Source organism: Chlorocebus sabaeus, chromosome 25 (assembly GCF_047675955.1).
Source record: "Chlorocebus sabaeus isolate Y175 chromosome 25, mChlSab1.0.hap1, whole genome shotgun sequence".
NCBI classification, from domain to species: domain Eukaryota; kingdom Metazoa; phylum Chordata; class Mammalia; order Primates; family Cercopithecidae; genus Chlorocebus; species Chlorocebus sabaeus.
Genome location: NC_132928.1, coordinates 34,999,404 through 35,018,315, shown reverse-complemented (window position 1 = coordinate 35,018,315; position 18,912 = coordinate 34,999,404). Strand labels below are relative to the sequence as shown.

The 18,912-nt window shown below is 33.5% G+C and overlaps 1 pseudogene; it reads left to right on the top strand.

The window, feature by feature from the left end:
* The first annotated feature begins 944 nt into the window (after positions 1-944).
* Positions 945-18,912, top strand: part of LOC140710167 (mitochondrial import inner membrane translocase subunit Tim17-A pseudogene) — a 50,414-nt pseudogene continuing 32,446 nt past the window's right edge.

The window sequence follows — 18,912 nt, the reverse complement described above, 5'->3', positions numbered from 1 at the left end:
TTGACATATTATTACTAAACAAATTCTATCATTACATTAAGATGTACTGTATATATTATACATTCTATTAGTTCTTGCAGTAAACTAAACATGATGTGATGTTTCTGCCATTGCAGCATCCTAAAGAATGGGTTTCACTGCCCTAAAAGTTCTCTCTGTTCTACTTATTCTCCCAGAACCATGGCCACCACCAACCTTTTCACTGACTCCATAACTTTTCCTTTTCTGGACTATATCATATCTATAATCATACAGCATGTAAATTTTTAAACTATCTTCTTTCACTTAGCAATATGCATTAACCGTTCCTTCTGGTCTTTTTGTAGCTTCATGGCTCTTTTTTTTAAATCCCTGAATAATATTCCATTGAGTGGATGTATCAAAGTTTGTTTATCCATTCATCTACTGAATGACATTTTGTTTGCCTTTCAGTCTTAGTGGTTAGAAAAAAGCTGTTACAAACATTTGCATACAGGATTTATGTGGACATTAATTTTCAACTTATTTGGTTGAATTCCTGGGAGCAGGATTGTTGGGTCATATGGTAACACTATATTTAGTTTTATAAGAAACTCTTTCCAAGTGGCTATACTATTCTGTATTCCCACCAAAAATGAACGAGAGTTCCTCTTGCTCCACATACTCTCCAGTAGTTGTTATCATTGCTGTTATTTACTTTAGCCATTCTAATAGATATAGAGTGCTTTCTCATTGTTTTTAGTTGCAATCCCATGTTGGGGTCCGCGTGTTTCCTAAACAAGGGAATGAACACACAAGACAACACAAGACAAGACAAACATGGCGGCCACCTCGAATGGCACGCTCTGCTTTATTTTATACAGTCGTTTGTGGAATGTTGCCAAGTCACAAGACACACTGTTGTTTTTCTGACCTTTCCCTGACTTTCTGGATTTTCAAGATATTTACACATAAGCAAGCCCCCAATGCCCTGCTTCGCTTGCAAGAGCAGGACTTATCAGGGACGCCCTGCTTTGTTTGCAAGAGCAGGACTCATGGGAACGCCCTGCTTTGTTTGCAAGAGCAGGACTTATCGGGAACGTATCATTTGTGAGCATGTAGTCCTCTACAATCCCATGATGACAACTCAAGTTGAGCATACTGTCATAGGTTTATTTGCTACCTGTATATCTTCGTTGGTGAGATACCTGATCAGATCATCTGCCCAATTTTTTAAAAAGTTTTTTGTTTTATTATTGTTGAATGTTAAAAATTACAGACCTGTAGCAGAGGGGCCTGTTAGAAAGAAAACTAACAAACAGAAAGGAATAGCATCAACATCAACAAAAAGGACATCCACACCGAAATCTCATTCAAAGGTCACCAACATCAAAGACTAAAAGTAGATAAATCCACGAAGATGAGGAAAAACCGTTGTAAAAAGGCTGAAAATTCCACAAACCAGAACACCTCTTCTCCTCCAAAGGATCACAACTCTTCACCAGTAAGAGAACAAAACTAGATGGAGAATGAGTTTGATGAACTGACAGAAGTAGACTTCATAAAGTGATTAATAACAAACTCCTCTGAGCTAAAGGAGCATGTTCTAACCCAATGAAAAAAAAAAAAAATAGAGGAATTCCTAACTAGAATAATCATTTTAGAGAAGAACATAAATGACCTGATGGAGCTCAAAAACACAGCATGAGAACTTTGTGAAGCACACACAAGTGTCAGTAGCCAAATTGAACAAGCGAAAGAAAGGATATCAGAGATCGAAGATCAACTTAATTCAATAAAGTGTGAACACAAGATGTGAGAATAAAGCATGGAAAGGAATGAACAAAGCCTCCGAGAAATATGGAACTATGTGAAAAGACAAACCTATGTTTGATTGGTATACTTGAAAGTGATGGGGCAAATGGAACCAAGTTGGAAAACACTCTTCAAGATATCCAGGAAAACTTCCCCAACCTAGCAAGACAGGCCAACATTAAAATACAGGAAACCCAGAGAACATCACAAAGATATTCCTCAAGAAGCGCAACCCCAAGACACGTAATCATCAGATTCACCAACGTTGACATGAAGGAGAAAATGTTAAGGGCAGCCAGAGAAAAATGTGGAGTTACCCACAAAGGGAAGCTCATCAGACTAACAGTGGATATCTCTACAGAAACCCTACAAGTCAGAAGAGAGTGGGAGCCAATATTCAACATTCTTAAAGAAAATAATTTTCAACCCAGAATTTCATATCCTGCCAAACCAAGTTTCATAAGCGAAGGAGAGATAAAATCCTTTACAGACAAGCAAATGCTGAGAATTTTTGTCACTACCAGGCCTGCCGTACAAGAGCTCCTGAAGGAAGCACTAAATATGGAAAGGAAAAACCAATACTAGCCACTGCAAAAACATACCAAATTGTAAAGACTATGGACACTATGAAGAAACTGCATCAAGTAACAGGCAAAATAACCAGCTAGCATCATAACGACAGGATTAAATTCACACATAACAATATTAACCTTAATATTGTTAAGGTTAATGTAAGCGGGATAAATGCCCCAATTAAAAGACACAAACTGGCAAACTGGATAGAGTCAAGACTTACCAGTGTGCTGTATTCAGGAGACTCATCTCATGTGCAAAGACACATATAGGCTCAAACTAAAGGGATGGAGGAATATTTACCAAGCAAATGGAAAGCCAAAAAAAAGAAAAAAGAAAAAAGAAAAAAAAAAACCAACCAAACAAAAAAAAGCAGGGGTTGCAATCCTAGTCTCTGATAAAACAGACTTTAAACCAACAAAGATCAAAAGTTACAATGAAGGACATTACATAATATTAAAGGGATCAATGCAACAAATGTGCTAACTATTCTAAATATGTATGCACCCAACACAGGAGCACTTAGGTGCATAAAGTAAGTTCTTAGTGATCTAAAAAGAGACTTAGACTCCCACACAATAATAGTGGGAGACTATAACACCCCACTGTCAATATTAGACAGATCAACAAGACAGAACATTAACAAAGATATTCAGGATTTGAACCCACCTCTGGAGAAACAGCCCTAATAGTCTGCAGAACTCTCCACCAAATCAACAGAATATACATTCTTCTCAGCACCACATCACACTTATTATAAAATTGACCACATAATTGGAAGTCAAACACTCCTCTCCTCGGCAAATGCAGAAGAATGGATATCATAACAAAACTGTCTCTCAGACCACAGTGCAATCAAATTAGAACTCAGGTTTAAGAAACTCATTCAAAACTACACAACTACATGGAAACTGAACAACTTGCTCCTGAATGACTACTGGGTAAATAACAAAATTAAGGCAGAAATAAATAAGTTATTTTAAACCAATGGGAACAAAGACACAACATACCAGAATGTCTGTGACACAGCAAAAACAGTGTTTGGAGGGAAATTTATACCACTGAATGCCCGCAGAAGAAAGTGGGAAAGATCTAAAATCAACACCCTAACATCACAATTAAAATAATTAGAGAAGCAAGAACAAATAAATTCAAAAGCCAGCAGTGGATAAGAAACAACTAAGATCAGAGAAGAACTGAAGGAGATAAAGATACGAAAATCCCTTCAAAAAAATCAATGAATCCAGGAGCAAGTTTTTTGAAGATTAATAAAATAGATAGACCTCTAGCCAGACTAATAAAGAAAAGAGAGAAGAATCAAATAGACACAATAAAAATGATAAAGGGGTTATCACCACTGATCCCACAGAAATACAAACTACCATCAGAGAATAGTATACACACCTCTACACAAATAAACTGAAAAACTAGAAGAAATGGATAAATTCCTGAACACAAACACCCCCAAGACTAAACCAGGAAGAAGTCGAATTCCTGAATAGACCAGTAACAAGTTCTGAAATTGAGGCAGTAATTAATAGCCTACCAAACAAACAAACAAAAAAAGCCCAGGACCAGATGGATTTACAGCCAAATTCTACGAGAGGTACAAGGAGGAACTGGTATCATTACTTCTAAAACTATTCCAAATAATAGGAAAAGAGTGACTCCTCCCTAACTCATGTCATGAGGCTAGCATCATCCTGATACCAAACCTGGCAGAGACACCACAACAACAACAACAACAACAACAACAACAAATTTCAGGCCAATACCCTCATGAACATCGATGCAAAAATCCTTGATAAAATACTGGCAAATCGAATCCAGCAGCACATCAAAGAGCTAATCCACCATGATCAAGTCAGCGTCATCCCTGGGATGCAAGTCTGGTTCAACACATGCAAATCAATAAATGTAATCCATCACATAAACAGAACCAATGACAAAAAACACACGATTATCTCAATAAATGCAGAAAAAGCGTTTGATGAAATTCAAAACCCCTTTATTCTAAAAACTCTCAATAAAGTATGTATTGATGGAACTTATCTCAAAATAGTAAGAGCTATTTATGACAAACCCACAGCCAATTTCATACTAATAGGCAGAAGCTGGAAGCATTCCCTTTGAAAATTGGCAGAAGACAAGGATGCTCTCTCTCACCACTCCTATTCAACATATTATTGGAAGTTCTGACCAGGGTAATTAGGCAAGAGAAAGAAATAAAGGGTATTCAAATAGAAAGGGAGGAAGTCAAATTGTCTCTGTTTCCAGATGACATGATTGTATATTTAGAAAACGCCATTGTCTCAGCCCAAAATCTCCTTAAGGTGGTAAGCAACTTCAACAAAGTCTCAGGATACAAAATCAACATGCAAAAATTCCTATATGTCAATAATAGATAAACAGAGAGCCAAATCATGAGTGAACTCCCATTCACAATTGCTACAAAGAGAATAAAATACCTAGGAATCCAACTTACAAGGGATGTGGAGGACCTCTTCAAGGAGAACTACAAACCACTGCTCAAGGAAATAATAGAGGACACAAATGGGAAAACATTCCATGCTCATGGGTAGGAAGAATCAATATCGTGAAAATGGCCACACTGCCCAAAGTAATTTATAGATTCTCTGCTATCCCCATCAAGCTACCACTGACTTTCTTCATAGATTTAGAAAAATCCACTTCATATTTCATATGGAACCAAAAAGGAGCCTGCATAGCCTGAGAAAGAGGCAGAGAAAAGATACAAAAAATCCTAAGCAAGAAGAACAATCCTAAGCAAGAAGAACAAAACTGGACATGGCTCATGTCTGTAATCCCAGTGCTTTGGGATGCTAAGTCAAGAGGATCATTTAAAGTCAAGAGTATGAGATCAGCCTGGTCAACTAAGCAAGATGCTTCACATTGTTTTTTTTTTAAATTAGCAAGACATAGTGGCACACACCGGTAGGCTCAGCTCCTTGAGAAACTGAGATGGGAGGATAGCTTGTGGCCAAAATTTGGAGGTCACAGTAAGCTATAATCCCAGCCCTAAACTCCAGCCTGCGTGACAGAGTGAGATTCTGTCTTTAAAAAAAATTATGAGAAAAGTGTAAAATAAAATTTAAACATTGACATTCAATAATATATATTTTAGTATATAATATAGGGTCAATTATATATTTTGGTATATAATATAGGGTAAAATACCATTATATATAATGCCATATAACATAGGGTCAAAGGGTCAGAAACATTTGCGTTTAGAAACAAATATGGTCAGTAGATTGATATTTTGGGTCAGCACTTTGCTTTAGCATTAGGAATTAGTATTCTTTCAATCTGGTTTACATTTCCCTATTTGTCTAAAATTCTAATACTCCCTATTTTCTCACATTTGGCAATATTTTACTTATTTCACATATATCCTTATAGGCATTTGATTTCCCTAAAAAATATTGTTTTTAATTATTGCTGACTATCATCTTCCTTGAATTCCCACCTCATCTTTCATGGAGGTAGAAGGTACATAATATCATGAGCTAAATAGCATTAGAGAATAATCCTTGATTGATAATTCAGTCACTCACATAAAATGTTTATTCTTAAATTTAAGAAGATAATGTTAGAAAAATTATACAGCAATCATGAAAACTACAGAAATATCAAAATGTTAGCATTTAAAAATAAGTATAAAAACCAGGCACATTAAAACTTTTGTACAGGTAATTGTAATAGTAAAGTAGAGCAGAGTTAACTTTTAATCACATGAGAATAAGATAATACACACAGTTGTGAAATTATTAGTACTTATTAAACAGGATCGGTTGGACTTCAAGATAATGAGGTTCTGCGTTTTACAATTATTTATCATAACTGAATTTTAGATTCAGAGGAAGACTTTTATGATACATATTAATAATAGTTGTACATATGGGGTACATGTGATATTTTGATATATACATACAATATGGGTAATAATCAAATCAGGGTAATTGGAATATCTACCACTTCAAACATTCATCTTTTCTTTATGTTGGGAACATTCCAATTCTTTTCTCTTGGCTATCTGGAAGTATACAATATATTATTGTTAATTATTATCTTTCTACTGTACTTTTAAACACTATAGCATATTCCTCCAATCTAACTTTATTTGTATACCCATTAACCAATCTCTCTTCATCCGTCTATCTCTCCTATCTTTCTCGATCTCTGGTGACCATGAATCAACTCTCTACTTCCATGAGATCCATGTTTTTGGGTCCCATATATGAGTGAGAACATGTAGTATTTATCTTTCTGTTCCTGGCTTATTTCCCTTAACATAATGATCTCCAGTTCCAACCATATTGCTGCAAATGACTGGATTTTATGATTTTGCATGGCTTCATTGTTTATATATACCATATTTTATTCATTCATGCAAACATTGACACTTAGGAGGATTCCACATATTGACAATTGTGAATAATACTGCAGTGAACATAAGAATGTAGATATCTTTTCAATATACCAATTTCTTTTCCTTTCGCTCTACAACCAGCAATGGGATTACTGAATCACATGGTCGTTCAATTTTTAGCTTTTTGAGAAACCTCCACACTGTTTTCCATAATGGCTGTATACTATGCATTCCAACCAACAGAGTACAAGTGCTGTTTTCTCTGCCTCTTTCTCAGAGTCTGCGATTTTTCTTGTCTTTTTCATTGAAGGCATTTTAACTGGAGTGAGATAGTTCCTTATGGTTTTGATTTGGATTTTCCTGATGATTAATAATGTTGAGCATTCTTTCACATACCTACTGACCATTTGTATGCCTTCTTTTGAGAAATGTTGGTTTAGATTTTTGGCCCATTTGTTTGTTTTTTGTTTTGTTTTGTTTTTGGTGTTTTGTTGTTGTTGAGTTCCTTATATTCTTAATCCTTTGCAGGGTGGATAGCTTGCAAATATTTTCTCCCATTCTTTATGTTATCCCTTCACTATCTTGAGTACCCCCTTGGCTGTGCAGATTTTTAGCTTGATGTAATCCTGTTTGTCTTTCTTGGCTTTTGTTGCCTCTGCTTCTGAAATCTTAACCCAAGAGGTTTTGCACAGACCAGTATCCTGAATTGTTAGCTCAGTGATGCTGTTGTTTCTTTTAAGGCAGTTTATTAGCTTCAGGCCTTAGATTTAAGTCTTTAATGCATTTTGATTGATCTATGTGGTGAGAGCTTTATTCTTCTGGATATGGATATTCAGTTTTCCCAGCACCATTTTTTAGAAGACTGTGCTTTCCCCCGGTGTATGTCCTTGGAGGCTGGCTTCTTTTCCTCCTGTAAATTGTGTAGCATTCAAAGAAAAAAAAGAATATATATATATATATATATATATATATATCTCCATTAAAATAAGGAAATGATTAGAAATACCATTTTGTCAATAATAATAGACAACATCGACAATGGTAAGAATTATGTGATTTTAAAAACATTGTTGTTGAAGCTGCAGTAAATGATTCTAACATGCAGAATCCAAAACCACCATTGACCATTATATTGCCCTATAAAATAGGATATAAAATTTTCCTTTTAAATTTCCTTTTATTTTCCTTCCATTCGTAAAGAGTTGCTATTTTTAAGTATAAGACATACAACTTTTATTAATTTGATCACTAGGAATTTTTTTAAAATAGGATATTTCTGTTACTGCTTTAAATTACTTGTTATCCCTACAAAGAATAAAAAGATAAAAATATGTTATCAAAGAAATGTAGATTGAATAATCTATATTTTAATACTTTTGTGAGTTTAATATAAAACATTACATATTCTTTAATTCTACTCACCTTAGAGACAAAATCTGAAAACAGTTTTTGTTAGTTTTAATTTAATACAGATACTAAAGTTTACTATCACTTATATAGAACACTTTTATGTATTGATAAAATTGATAGCTGGATTATATATGGTTTTTTAGTCATGTTTACTGAATTAAAATTTACATATAGCAAAATAAATCATTAATTCCATCTATTTCTCTGGATTTTGACAAACGCTTCATGGAAAAACAATCATGATACATGTTTCCAATACCACAAAAAGTTCCCCAATGTCCCTTTGTGTTACATCACTTCCCTGAGCCTGTGTACCAGTAGCAATTGATACATTTCTTGCCTCAATAATTTTGCCTATACTAGCATGTTTTATAAATGGATTATAACAGTATACAGTCTTTTGAGTCTGGCTTCTCTCATTTAATGCATTTGAGATTCATTTCTGCCACTGAATGTATCAAAAGTTTAACCATTATTTTTATTGGTCAATAACATTCTAGTATATGTGATTATATCACGGTTCCTTCATCCATTAAAAGTTAAAGACATTTGTATATATTTATGGGGTACAATGTTTTGTTTCAATGTTTGTATACATAGTGTAATTGTCATCCCCTTAAACATTTATCATTTATTTGTGAGGATAACACTCAAAATCTTATCTTTTAGCTATCTTGAAATTGACAGTAAATTGCTCTTTGCTCTGGTCACCCTACTGTGTAATAGTATACTAGAACTTACTCTTCCTGTCTTACGAAAGCTTTTGATCCACTGATCAACCTTTTTAGGTTCCTCCCTCCCCAAACAGCCTATGGTAACCAATATCTACTCTCTACTTCTCTGAAATCAACTCTTTAAGATTCCACGTGGGAACATACAGTGTTATGTGCAATTGTTAAGTGTCAGTTATATAAACAATTGTTTTTAAAAGAAAGGAACACAGCTCACCAAAGATGAACACCACTTAGCTAACCAGCCACCGATTCTTAAGGGAATTCTTACTGAATTTCCAATCCCTCCCCCACTACCCAGAAATAACTCTCTTGGGGGAATCTCTTAGAACTACACTTCTGGAGATGATTCAAAATATCCTTACACCTTCTCTCTGCCCTTCTAGTTGGTGAGATAGAATTAGCAGATCTGGTGCTAAAGTCTCCCAGAGACTATTTTAAAAAGAAAATACATATTTCAAAAATTTGCAATACTATAATCATAATATAATCAATGTTAATATTTTGATATGCTTCCTTTTTTCTTTATATGGCTGTAATAATTGTGAAACATCTTTATTCCAGCTTTTTTTGATATATATATATATATATTTATATTTACTCTTTTATATAGCTGTAATAATAGTGAAACATTTTTATTGCAGCTTTTTTCCAGCATTTATATACACACACACACATATATTTACACATTACCACAGTATTCCCATCTATCACAATTAGTCATGTCATATTTTATTGACTGAAAAAATTTTCTTAACCATTCCTCCATTGTTGAACATTTAAGTTATTTGTATATTGTTAAATAATGAACAAAATACTTTATAGTATGTAATTATCCATATTTTGGATAAGTTACTTAGCATAGATATATAGAACTGAATTATTTGGTGCCAAAATATTCCCATAGACTTATGTTTCCAAAGTGGGTTATATGATCATTTAGATCTAGTTCTCTATTAAAAAAAAAAACAGTGCCCCTGGTCAAGGGAGGTTGGATATTATTGTGAATTATACACAACTCTTGGAGATTTATCAGCACAGTAGCTGATTAAAGATGGAAGTATTTTATGAAAATATATCTAATATTGTTTAAAAAAGACATTTTGATTGTTTTCATTTTATATTTAAACTACTACACATTTGCATTCAGATTTTTATGTGGATACATATTTTCATTTTTCTTGGGCAAATAGCAAGACAGAATGTTGGGTTGTATGATCAGTATAAATTAGATTTTATAAGAAACTCCCCAACTTTGGTGCCATTTTGTATTTGCCTTCACACTTGCTCTGCATCTTTTTCAGCATTTAATTATCCAGGTTAAAACTGCATCAGTCCAATTTGAATATTGGTTTATAGTTCTTTAAATATCGACATATAAGTTTCTTGTTTTTCATACTTCTTTCATGTCTTTAGTGGTTTTAATAGTTTTTAAACAATTCAATGTGGTCATTAATATTTCATAATATTAGACATCAGGATATTTAAAAACTCAACCTAAAATTGCCCTATTTATGTATAATGTCATTATAATGAATTTTACTTTATTTATTCACATTTATTTATCCACATAAACCCATTTAACATCTTCAACATTTGCTTCATAAGAACCAGAATTTTGTACAATGCTTGGCCCTAACAACAAGGTTCAGTAAATAAAAATTTAATCCATGCAGTTGCTCAATTAAAACTACTTGTGTCTCATTCTTTACATATTGTGTTTTATTTGTATCACACATCCAGCCCATCACCAAATCCTGTGAATTAGAACTACACAATCTGTCTCAATTCTTTGCATTTCCTTCCTTCTCTGCTGTCACCTTCATAATCCAACTTCCTCTAACTCTTCTCCAAAATTATTGATAAATTTATTTCTCTTTACCTTGCATTTTTTGTTTCTAACCAATTTTTCAGACAGAATCATGAATAGCATTTCTCAAATGTTAATAGAGCATCTACTAGTTTGGAATTAACTCTAAAGTCTTTCTCTGTCTACTAGTTCAACCTCAAGTTATGTATAACCTTTTTCAATCACTCAACTATAGGTCCATGGCATTGCCAGTTCCTTTAAAAGCTCAGTTTTTTCCATTGAGATTGTAGTACATGTTGTTATCCCTCATTTGAGGCTTTGGCTTCGATTTTTTATCCTGCAAACTCTTACTCTTCCATCAGTAAGCAAGTGAGTTTTCTCTTCCTCACCAGAAACTCAATAACCTTCATAAATAAAATTATGATGACCTCTGTATTCTAATATTGCCTTGGCATATCTTCCTCACCACAGCTTTACATACCATTTTGAGGTCCCTTTTAAAATTTGCTCCTAAAATACTTGCCTAGTAACTTAAAATATGTGTTAAAAATGTGTTATAAGAAAATAAGATGCATCAACCACAAGAAACCTTTTAGATTAAAAAAGGAACTTATTTCCCTCTACATCTTTTACAGCAAACTTAATTTATATTAATAAGAAAATTTAAATAATTTACATACTAAAAACTTTAAAAATGGAAACACATACACACACACATATATGTATATCTTTTATATATATATATATATATATATATATATATATATATATATGTATTTCCTCACTGGGTACCAGTTTTTATCAGTCACACAAATCTACAACACATTTTGTCAATCACATAAATCAGGTAAGACTATTTTATACTCTTAACTGTGTGCAGGTAATTTCATAATGGCCAAGGGGGAAAATATTTTAATTAACTTGTGCTCACTCTGTTGGATCTACTACAGAATAGTACTAAAATTTTATGTTTTTCCCACAAACAGTGGTGACCTTTACATAATTTTCTTTCGGAAGAAAATGTAGAACAGATAAAAGATACGAAAGGATCATTACCATATGTTAACAGTTTTAGGGCAGATCACTGCTGTCTGAATGTGACCTGTATCATACATCCATTGGTTATAACTATTAATTCAGAGGGACAAAATTAGTTTAAATCTACTTCATTTCTGAACACAGTGGGATTTTTTATGAAAACAATGGTAGATTTTTATTAAATATGCACTATACAGAAATTCTCAAATTTATGGTTCTCCACATTTTCAAGAAACTGAAATGAGAGTATACTTTAATTAGCCTCATCTATCTTTGAATATAAAATATTCAGGTAAAGTAGCACTTATTAAACAACCTTTAGTAAATGCTCATAGAAATCTTTGAACAAAATTGTACTGAATTAACTAAAACACACATATTTGAGTTTTATATCTCTAATTTCTATATACTCATCTTTAAGAAGAGATGAGCCATCACAAAAGGACAAAAGGTCTTCCCCTTGTCCTGTTTCGGTCCTTTCTTTCTGGTTTTTGCTTTCCTACCTCCTTATTTCATTGGTTCTGAGGCTCTAAACATTTGCTCTTAGGACCTTCTTATATTTTTTTCTTTTATCCTGCTGGGCACTTATTCTCATTTATCCTACTTTCACTCTGTACTTTATTTTGGACATCATTTGGTAAATGGCTGGCCATCTACTTAGGTTGGCATGGGACAAACATCAGGTAGCCCATTCTTTCTGGAAGGGCCTGGAAAAGATTCCAAACATATAGAGACATCACGCTATTACATAGCGTGTTATCATTATACCTCTTACTGATGTCAAAAACTGTAAGAAGTATCTGTATTCTATTTTAAAGAACAGTTCCACTGATAGCTCAGTGTAAGTACAAAAATGATAAGATGATGTTTCCCTTCTCTTTTGCCAGAGAGATATAACTGATCTCTGATCTATAGTACATGAAAAGAAAAACTGGAATTTTCTCAGATACTCTCATCAACATCTGCTGCTCCTCATTTATGTTTAACAAAAAGCAACTTGAAGCCTGAAACATCTTTTCTTCCTAGGCAACTCACAATATATTACAAGTCTAAGCTATGAAAAAATTTCTGAACACCTGAGGATATTGTGGTCTGAATGATATAAATTATTTTATATAGTGTATAATGATACAAACAATAAAAATCTGTATTTTTACATTTTATATATTTAACAGGAATTCACGAAAGCAAACAACACTCAGCAATTACAGGATAGCCGAGCATTAACATGTCACCATTTCATTCATAATAAAGAGTGAGTTAAGGGAGAATAACACTGTTAACAGAAGGGGCAGGGAAAGTTGGACTAAAAAATCTTGTTTCTGAAAGTAACTTTTATTCCTGTCTTTCCAAACTGCTTTTATAGTCAAGTAACCTGAGGCCCAGATTATTACATAATTTACCTCAATAGAAAATGTATTAACAGAGTCAAGATATTTCTGATAAAACAAGAGCAATTAAAAGAAGTGTGTAAAAGTTATGAACACTATTCTGCTTTTTGCCATTAGGAGACATCTGCATTAGAATAATTCTGTTTTACAATAAAGGCAAATAGCTGTCCGTGGGTTTCTGCTAATGAGAAAATGTTGACTTTTGTCTCTGAAAGTATTTATTATCCTCTATGACCATTAAAATAATGATCATAGAGACAAATACATTGAGACAGGATAGCATTATAAAGAATGAGTCTAAACTTCTGACTTTTGAAAAAGATGATGTTTCTAAATTCAAAGAACACAAGATGTTTTATCAAACCATAATTAAGCTAAAATACTTTAAACAGTATTAAACACAAGTTACATCTCTGTGTATATTACTATATATAATGTTTCTAAATTTTTATTGTCAAGTTTATGTAACAAATATCATAACATCATATAGAATTTTGCAGCTATATATTTCATTATTTGATTATCCTTTTAGTATTTTTTTAATCTTGGCGTTCCCTCAGTGGCACAGTGTTTTATGCCTCCATGAGGAAAATGAGTCTTGGAAGAGACTTTGTCAGAGAAAAACTTACCTCACCAGGTTACATGCGTTGTCAAGATTTACCCCAAAAGTGTGACAAAACATATATAGTGTATTTGTACTGTGAAAGTTGCAGATACCAGGATGAAATCATTTTTGTCTTCCCAAACAAAATAGAATATGAAAAGCCCTGAAGGTGAGGAGACTCATGTTTGTGTGTTTGAGATAAGAACTGTTTCCAAGGACATTCTAAAATTCCTTTTATGTCTTTCACATATCTCCTGCGTTGATAAAGGTTATCACTAGGCATTCTTTAGGACTTACGTCATTCAGGTAAGATGTTCTTAGACAAGCACTTCCCCAGTAACAGCATCTCCACCAATGAACTGACAATATCTCTGACTTTGAACCTCTGGGACCAATGAAATCTATTTCTAAGGAACTTACATAAATCTCTTTTGGCTAATAAAAGTTCTTCTTACCCTTTCCCTCATTGAATGCACTGGGAATTTTATCATTCTATGCATTCCAGATTATAATCCTCATTTCTTATCCTTAAATAAAACCAACATATTTAGAGACAATTTTCTCTAGTGTATTTTTTTTTAGGTTGATAGTATTCTCATACCTACTTTTCAGCACTTCTCCTTTTAACGCTGTAGCTTCTGAGAAGGTACTTCAGAAAGTATCTAGTGATCTCAGTATTCCTTCTCTTAGAAATCTGAATCCAGAGTTGTGGATGGGTTGGAGAAGGGTGGTGAAGAGTATGGCAAGGACACAGTTTAGAAACTGTAATCAAGATTTTAGTTCCAATTAGCTGACTCCTCAAAATAAGGAGAGACATGTCTGAACCTAGGTACATGAAAGTAAATTGAAGAGAGAAACAATGGTTAATTCAATCTGCAAAAAACAAACAAACAAACAAACAAAAATCTAGACAAAAACTCTAGCAAATCAAAATAGTGGTAAACCAAGACTAGGGAATCCAAGAATTAGAAGGTCCTAATGAATGTATGTTTTCAGAAAAAAAAATGAACAAGTATTTCCAGAAATGTTTAGGTGCACAAATACACTGTGAACCATTCAGGAATATATTCATGGTTGTGGTGTCTGAGGTTTGCTTTTGAAGGTTCCATTGTAGAATCATTACTCTGGAGCCAATTGACTAGAGTGGGATGGCAGAGAACAAGTTTTGCATTTCTTATTGAAGGGTTTCTCCAGGCATGCGGTCCTTCAGTGCTACAGTTTTGAACTTCTCTCCATGTATTTTCTGATCTCTTTTTACATTTTGTGTGAAACTAAGAGTTCAGAAATGATTATTTCAAGTTGTCTCAAATAAATTCCTTAAATCCTTATGATTTACATTAAAATTTAATAGCAATAATGTAATAACCCTTATTAAAAGTTTAATATTAAATAATAATGGATATCTAGTATTAAATCATCTGAGTTTTTCCAGAATACTTTAATATATCACACCAAGAAAAAGTTTATGTTCCTCTTATTCATCTGATAAGCACTAAGTGAAATTATTATTTTAATTTATTTTAATTTGTATCACTAATTTTTAAAATGCTTATATAGAAAAAATACACATAAAGTCACTATAGCACAGATTTAAATTGAAAAGAATTAACCTGATGTGATTATTATACATTGTATGTCTGTATCAAGATATCTCATATAATCCATAAATATACATGCCTACTATGTACCCATATAAATGAAAAATAAAATATTTTTTAAAAGAAAAATGAAGATATATGTCCCAATTAATTATTTCACAAATAATCATATTTATAAGATTCTAATCCCTTGTTTTATATGTCCTATCTAATCTTCTCTCTTAGATTGTGAATGCAACTTGTGAATATGATATGATTATATTACCTTGTATTATGACAGGAATTTTTAAAAAGATTAATTGTTCTTTAAATACATAGAAAGATTAACTGCTCTTTAAATACATAGAGGGGATTTTAAAGATGTGATCAAGGCCCCTAATCAGCTGAGTTTTAGTTAATCAAAATACAGATGCTTCTCTTTTTATGATGGCTACATCCTGAGAAACCCATCAGAAGTTGAAAATATAAGTCAAAATTACATTTTCTACTTAACGATATTTGCAACTTATGATGGGTTTCTCCACACATAGCCCCACTGTAAGTAGTGGAGCATATTGAATGCATATCTGTTTTGCACCACAGTAAAGTCAAAAATATCATAAGTTGAACCATCATAAGTCAGGGACTGTCTGCAGTAATTAACATGAGTAGACCTGAAATAACTTAAAATAAGTCAGATTCAGTTGAAGTGAAAAATGTTCTCTTGTTGCCCTTATGGAGAAAACCTACTATGTTGTAGAACGTGTCATGGGGTAGACATCAGCAGATAGTCTCTAGGAGTTGAAATGGTCCCAACTGATAGGAAGAAAAAAAAAAAGTTCTCAGTTCTACAACTGCAAGCAACTGAATTATGCCAACACACTTGTTGTTGTTCTAATCTTAGAATTGGGCTATAAACCTTAGATGAGATGTCGGCCCCCATTTCCTCTTTGATCACACCCTGTGAGGTCCCGATCGGAGAACCTACCTGTGCTGTGCCCAAACTCTTGACCTGGAGCAACCCGGAGAAAATAATGAAGGTTGCATTAACTGGCAAATCTGTGATTATTTACTATTCAGGAATTGAAAATGAATGAAGTTGTGCTAGGCAGAATTCTAAAATGATCCAAATCCCACTCTCTGATACACACACCCCATAATATGTCTCATTTTGAGGGTGAATGGAACCTGTGAATAGATGGATATCACCTTTGTGACAATGTGGGAAGCATGAAGGGAATTTCCAGATGAGAATAAGTTCCTATATTTGTTGTTTTTGAATTACACAAAAGGAGAATTATGCCAGGTGGGCCAGAGTTAATCAAATGACACTCTAAAAGGAGAGACATGTTCAGACACAAAGAATATTTTTCTACTGTAAGCACCCCAGTGTGAGTGTGTGTGAGAGAAAGTTGTGTGTTCAGGTGTGGGAGCTGAGAACAATCCCCTCTGAGAGGCAGCGAAACAAAATGAATTAAATTCTGTTAACAACCATATGAACTTGGAAGAGGAGCCTGATCTCCGCCAAAGAATATTGTTGAGCACACATCTTGATTGCCACCTGTGAGACCGTAAGAAGATTCAGTTAAATCACGCGCAAGTTACTGTGTGTCATTTGTTATGCAAAAATACAAAAGGAACGTGTATGTTGAGATTAAAATTAAGATATATGAGAAAAATAAAATATTATATTTAGATTACATTATTCTGAATGTTTATCTACACAGTTTAAATAATCTGGCTATATTGTCCACATGGCTTCCAACTTTGTTCGTATAAGCAAAAAGGATTTATAAGAACTATTGAATTCAGAAAAAATCATTTTTGTTTCAAACTACTTGAAAAGCATATGACTAGTTATTCTTGTATACAGCAGTTCAAACGAATCTTTCCTGAATAATCTTTTTCCTCATTACAAAATATCTTTTTGGATGAAGATGTTAGCCATACTCCGCATGATTCCAAATTTTAATATTTAATGCTACCTCCTTTTTTTCTCATTCTCTACTGCTAAAACTTTTTCTACATTATCTGTGAACATAAATTTGCTAGTTATAAGAACATATTTGTGGTTTATATCTTCTTGATATTTGAGGAATACCTGTGTAACCACATTTAAATTATTCAGCAGTAAAATTAATGCTCTATTCACAGAATCTTCAGTTTCCAGATTGCCTTTCTGATTGGCATAACTGAGATATGACTAAGCTAAAAGCTTCATATCTGGCAAGAGTTTTATTCATTTTAAAGAAAATTATCAAACCAAATAGCAATGCACAATAGTCTTCTCCTATCAAATACAATTATCTTAAATATACGCATTTTCATATCAGTGAAGAAATGGTCTAGACAATTAGTAGAGAGAAGTTTATCTTCATTTATAATGTGTATGTAATGGGTTAATTTGAATAACCAATCAAGGCATAGATACATATGTTTGTATGTATTAAATTGTTGAAATTCACAAAAGTACATCTATTAATAAACACAGATACATATCTATTTATGCAATTATGTTACTTATCAAACCTTCCTTAGTTCAGCATTCATTATAATTTATAAGTACATTGTTCCTTCTTTTTCACTAGTTATCAATTAGCTCCTATCCCATTTATTCTTTTATATGTATACATCTATCCATCTATCCATACTGTGTCTCAGTATAGAATCATAAATTCTGATTTTATTTAAGGAGATAAGTAATATAACCCAAGATAAACAGAGCCAATTCTCCTACTATTGTTCATTGAAGTTGTTAGTTTTCCCAGTCCTTGTTCCAATCCGGCATTATGCATTTTATTTAGATGCCAAGGCTTTTCATTCTCTTGCAATTTGTAGCAGTATCTTACACTATTTATCTGTATCTTTCTAAATAGAAATTTTGGAAGAGTAGAAATCAGTTATTTTGTAGAATGCCTCTCTAGTTGGAATTGCATACAGATTCTTCTTAATAAGATTCAGGTGATGTGATGTGGGGACAAGAAAGAGAGATCAGACTGTTACTGTGTCTATATAGAAAGAAGTAGACATAAGAGACTCCATTTTGTTCTGTATCTGAGATGCTGTTAATCTGTGACCCTACCCCCAACCTTGTCCTTGCAAGAGACATGTGCTGTGGTGACTCAAGGTTTAACGGATTTTGGGCTGTGCAGGGTGTGCTTTGTTAAACAAGTGCCTGAAGGCAGTATGCTTGTGAAAAGTCATCACCATTCTCTTAATCTCAAGTACCCAGGGACATGTACAATGCCAAATGTCACAGGGACCTCTGCCTAGGAAAGCTAGGTATTGTCCACGGTTCTCCCCACATGATAGTCTGAAATATGGCCTCGAGGGAAGGGAAAGACCTGATCCTCCCCCAGCCTGACAACTGTGAAGGGTCTGTACTGAGGACTAGTATAAGAGGAAAGAAGGCCTCTTGGTGGTTGAGATAGAGAAAAGCATCTGTCCCGGGGCAATGGAACATCTCGGTGTAAAACCCGATTGTATGTTCTGTTTACTGAGAAAGGAGAAAACCGCCTTGGGGTGAAAGGTGGGATTTGCTAGCTCAATGCTGCTCTTTATGCACTAAAAAGGCTTATGGAGATGTTTATATATGCATATTAAGGCACAGCA